Source organism: Poromitra crassiceps (genome assembly GCF_964638095.1).
Source record: "Poromitra crassiceps genome assembly, chromosome: 9".
Classification (NCBI taxonomy): domain Eukaryota; kingdom Metazoa; phylum Chordata; class Actinopteri; order Beryciformes; family Melamphaidae; genus Poromitra; species Poromitra crassiceps.
In genome coordinates this window covers 51,640,618-51,646,056 of record NC_139630.1, presented here as the reverse complement: position 1 = coordinate 51,646,056, position 5,439 = coordinate 51,640,618, and the positions used below count along the sequence as shown (strand labels likewise).

General features: G+C 46.5%; 1 pseudogene across 1 annotated transcript; it reads left to right on the top strand.

Annotated features, from left to right (window-relative positions):
- The first annotated feature begins 2,026 nt into the window (after positions 1 to 2,026).
- Positions 2,027 to 4,379, top strand: LOC310782579 (single-strand DNA endonuclease ASTE1 pseudogene; annotated as a pseudogene). Its single transcript has one exon. The product of its transcript is annotated as a single-strand DNA endonuclease ASTE1 pseudogene (transcript).
- Positions 4,380 to 5,439: the final 1,060 nt, after the last annotated feature.

Below are 5,439 nucleotides of genomic sequence, written 5' to 3'. Positions count from 1 at the left end.
CTCCTAGTTCTAGGAAGGTTCCTAGTAGAGGATGGGTCAAATGCAGAGGATGAATTTCCCCATGGGGATAAATAAAGGATAAATTATCTTAACTTAACTTATGGCGTTTTCACAAGACTTTGAAATGGATGTGCATATGAAACTTACACACACACACACACTTTTTTGTACTGTATATTTCATGTCCGTGCATCATGCAATATTGCAGACTGAATAAAACAGAGTTGGCTTGAGGTCAATAGGTCACATGCCCTAGGAGCTTTTGAAGGTGAAATGCCATTTCTCCTGTATCTGGAGCCATTTTAGCTTTTTTTGGGGGGGGATATCAGACTGATCTTATGCCCAAGGTCGCTCTCACTGCTGAGAGGGAATTTGAATATAGATAAACACATGTTTGAAAGTTCCATAGGATGACTCATCAGTCATTCTTCCTTATTCGGCAGGTGAATGAGGGCTCGGTATTGGAAACTACGCAGTATTTGGGAGTGCCATGGCAACCACATCTTGGATAACAACATTGTCTCGGAGGTGGGTACAGTTTTATTGTGATTGATGACGTGAATATCGCGTGAAGCCATTTAGCCGATCTTGCAGTGGACATAGGCCCATCCGAGACAATAGAAGGAAGAACACTGGTGAAAGTGGATCTGAACGGTCCGGTGCTTCGCTCCGGTAAAAAAATATTGTGCCTGAACACCGCACCATTATAGGGGAGAGACAGAGTGACACAGCAGCTGACTGTCAATCAAAAAGCACAGAACAGAAGCCGTCACGATCGCATTTCCAAAAAGGAAACACGTCTGCTGACGTTATGTTAACATAAACAACAGTTACGTTTCTTATAAATTGCTTCTAAATTCTACAAAAGCCTGTCCATTCCCATCATGATGTCAGATCCATGGACATTGCATGCAGCTGCGCATGGGAGCACATGTTGTTAATTGACTGTACAGTGTGCAGCAAGAAGCCTAAAGTGGACTTACCCTTAATTTGTGTGCCTTCATGAAACCAACGAGAGAGAGAGAGAGAGAGAGAGACAGAGAGAGAGAGAGAGAGAGAGAGAGAGAGAGATTGATTGATTTTATGCATGGTTTCATGGCGCCTCCGATGCGTAAAAGTTCATCCAGGAATGTTTTCAAGATGGCATTTGATTGTCTTGTCTGCCCACCCAGTGCCCAATTCTGTGTCTGTTCTTTGATTCCTGGTGGGAATCTTTTGCTTTGGATAGGGATTTCTCTACTGACTGCATGGATTTCTTCTGTGCACAATCTACTGTGCTTTTTTCCTCTGTGTCCCCTGCATTATAAAAAGCTTTATAAATCCAAGCAGTAGGCTAATTCTCAGTATTGTACTTAGGTTAGTGTAGGCTACATATTATTCACCTTCCAGACGGCTTCTAGAAGAAAAAAATGCTTTTAAATGAGCTGTTTGATAAAACTATTTATAACCCTTATTAATAAAAATGCTTATAAATGAGCCATTTAAATTAAATTAATTAAATTGACAAATGGAAGACTGATTAATTAATGCTGATTTGCAAAATGCAATTTAAAATGTGCCTTTTTTAATCCATTTTCATATTCTTGCTTATTCATTTTCATATTATTTGTCCTTTGCATAATTATTTTTCGCCTTTATTTTACCATTAGACAACTGTTTTACTTAAAGCACAAGCAGAATTGTGCCACACTGTATACAGGTTAATTAAGTAGGCTACTAAGTTGCTAAATAATAATAATAATAATAAATAATTAAATAAATAATTGGCTATAGACTACATGATGTCAAAAATATGTGTGTTCAGGGACGCATGAAGCTGGGGCGGGACGAGAACAATGGCGCGATGAAGGTTGGAGTAGTAGTACCGGCAAGAATTTCAATCCACTTTCACCCCTGAGAATGACTGATGAGTCTCGTGATGAGGTTACATAGGGACATAAAACCAGTTGCACCAGTCTGTCTGTGATTGCAGTGGATATAAATACCGGGTTTCATAAGTCTTATTAGTCTTAGGTCTTATTATGGTTATGATGTCTCAGGAAAGTGAAACTTTAGGAAATCAAGACTGACTCTGGTATAAATATCCATGCTGCTGAAAATCATCCAGACTCAGGATGGGGGTTCAGGGCTTGTGCAGCTTAATCGATGCTAACAGCCAGATCTACCAGGATATCCCCTTCAGAGACAGCCGGCTGGTGGTTGACGGCTGCAATCTGTGCTACTGGCTGTATTTTCATTCTGCTCTGGACCAGAATCATGGCGGGGAGTATGCTGCCTTTGAGGACCTGATCGGAAAGTTTGTCAAAGCCTTGAAAGACTGCCAGATCAAGCCTTACGTGGTGCTGGACGGACGGGCGGACATTACCATTAAGAAACTGGACACCTTGAAGAAAAAGGCTGAAAACCTGATCCAGAGAGCCCACGCAGCAGCGGAGAAGGGTAGGAAAAAGAACGTCATGCCTCCACTGGCCAAGCAAGTGTTCAAACAGACGCTGGCCCGGCTGGAGGTCCCGGCGGCCCAGTGCTTTGGAGAGGCCGACCAAGAGATCGCCGCCCTGGCCAGAGAGTGGAAATGTCCGGTGCTTTCCAACGACAGCGACTTCTACATCTTTGACCTCCCGGCAGGACTGCTGCCCACCCAACATTTCCAGTGGAAGGCTGGGGGGCGGAGTGGGTCCTGGAGGGAGAGCTTCATCCACTGTAAGAGCTACACCACCTTCAGCTTCTGCACCTTGTTCAACATCCAGCCCCAAGTCCTGCCGGTGTTCGCTGCGCTGGCCGGGAACGACTACGTGAAGCTGCCCGAGCTGAGTTCTCACTGGGCGCGCTCCGCCCCGGCCGGCAGTGGGTCCACAGGCCGTCTGAAGGAGCTGCTCTGCTGGCTGAGGGACTTCCAGCAGCCCCGGAACGCCGTGGAGGCGGCGCTGGGACTGATGGGCAACCTGAGCAGGCAGAGAGAGACGGAGGTGCTGCAGGGCTTGTCTCTGGGCAGCGAGGAGTACCGGGTCCCTCCCAGCGAGCTGAGGCGGTTCTTCACTGATGGTACAGTGCCCCCCTTCCTCCCAGAGGCGGTGGTTCTGGTCCCAGACTGGGCCAGGCTGCCTCTCACCCAGGGCCGGCTGACTGACAACTTCCTGAACGTGCTGCTGTCGAAGAGGATAAGGCTCGGCGCCATGGTGGACCACAGCAGTTTTCCCAGCGCTCACCTGACCTCTCGCCCGCTCCGCCAGGTGATGTACGGGCTGCTGCTGGGCGGCAGGCAGAGCGTGCAAGTGGAGGAGTCTGACAGAGAGGACCTCAGGCTGAGCAGCTGCATGGTCCGTCCTGCTCTGCAGGGGGTCGCTCAGCAGCTCAAACTAGACTCACTGGATCAGGCTGCACACTCATTGCGTCTCCGGGTGTTTCTGGAGGCTCTGGGGGTGAAGCTGACCTGTCTGAGTGGGCTGTTGCCTCAGCTGCGCCTCCCGGTGGCAGCTACCTGCTACTGGATGCGGGAGGCCAGCCCTCCTCCAGACAACAGGTTGCTACAAGCGCTGATGCTGGGACTAGTGACTGGAGAAACACAGAGAGAGAACGCTGGGAGCAGAGCTCCACAGTCTGAGAAGACACACTGTACACAGAAGCTCAATCTGGACGTGGCTCACGCTTACAACCAATGGCAGGCCTGCATGTTGGACAGCCTTCAGCTGAACCGGCTGTTGGGCTGCCCTCTACCTGAACCCCACATCGCATGGCTGTACCAGGGGCCACTGGTCCACCAGCTGCTCAACAAGCTGAAGACAGGGACAGCCCCCGAGCTTCTCCTGAACAGCAACTCCACCAGCATACAGCTGTACCGCCCCCTGCTGGCTGCCGTGCCCCAGCACAAGAATTTCACACGTGATACTTGTACTACGGAGTGACAATAAAAATCTTGAATCTTGAGCCTCAATAAACCACGTCAGCAGCGGGGAGGGGGATAAGTGAGGGGGGTGAGGCACTCAACTTGCGGCCCGGGGACCATATGGGGCCCGTGATATGGTGCAGAGTGGCCCCCCGACCATTTTCTAATTCCCAATGAAAACTAATGTTAAATAAAGTTTGACTGAGCTCCAGCTAAATTGTAAAATATCACCACCTGCTCACCAGGCACTTATATGTACTTAACCAACTTAACTTAACCTAAGCACAAAATTGTCAAACTAAACTCCGGCTGACACCCCAAAAACCTACAATCCGCTACAGAAAAAATTATATTGGTGTTTGTTTATTAACTGGCCCCTGGCCTCCTGTCATTTTGCAAAAGTGGCAAGCAAGTTGAATATCCCTGGGCTAGGGGGAAAAGGGCCATAGCTATGCATATGAAGATTCTGTATTCGAGGGGTGGCTAGGCGGAGTGGCTAGGGGGATGTTGGTGGTGGGAGAGGGGAGACAAGAAAGGGGGTGGGCTAGGGAAACGAGGTGTCCATTAGTAGCACAATGTTTGTAGCATGAGAGGATAGACCAATTAGGACTAGCTTAGCCTATGCATCTGTATATATATATATATATATATATATATATAGGGGGGGCTCCAAAAACACGCACAAATCGCTTGAGGAACAGTTTCTTCCCGCAGGCCACGAGACTCCTAAATATGCACAAATAGTGCAGTAGTCGTACCGCAGTACCGTACTGCAGCTGCTACTATTACGGATGCCTAACGTTTAATTGTAAATTTAAGTGTATGTTTAATAAGGTGCCTAACGTTTAATTGTAAATTTAAGTGTATGTTTAATAAGGTACATGCTATTTGCACATGTATGTATAAAACGTCGAATTTGGAATGTCTGAACACGTCTAACGTATGCACATGACATGTGCACCTATGTGCAATGAATATGCCACTGTCGTATAAGCCACCGACTTGTCTTATTGCTTATAAGATGCCTATTTCTTATTGCCTTATTGCTGTCTTATTGCTTATTGATGCCTATTTCTTATTGCCTATTACTTATTGCTGTTGCCTATTTGTACTATGTCGTAAACGGAGTCCACTGCACAAGAATTTCACACGTGGTACTTGTACCATGGAGTGACAATAAAAATCTTGAATCTTGAATCTTGAATCTTGAATCTTGAATATATATACATACATACATACATACATACATACTGTACATACATACATACATACATACACATGTACAGTGTGTGTATATATATATATCATTTTTTATATATTTTTTGTGTGTTTGTGTGTTGGTAATGGGGTACGGCAGGGGGGGCTACTCTCCCCTGCTCTTTTCAATTTATACAGTATATGGATGATCTATCTGTCCACCTAAAGAGGCTGCAGAATGGGTTGTATGATAGGTAACGCCTTGGTTAACCACCAAGTTAAAAAAGGCAAGCATCCATAAACTTCAAGTTTCCTATAATGACTGCATGCGTATCTTGCTGAAAAAGCCCAGGTGGAGT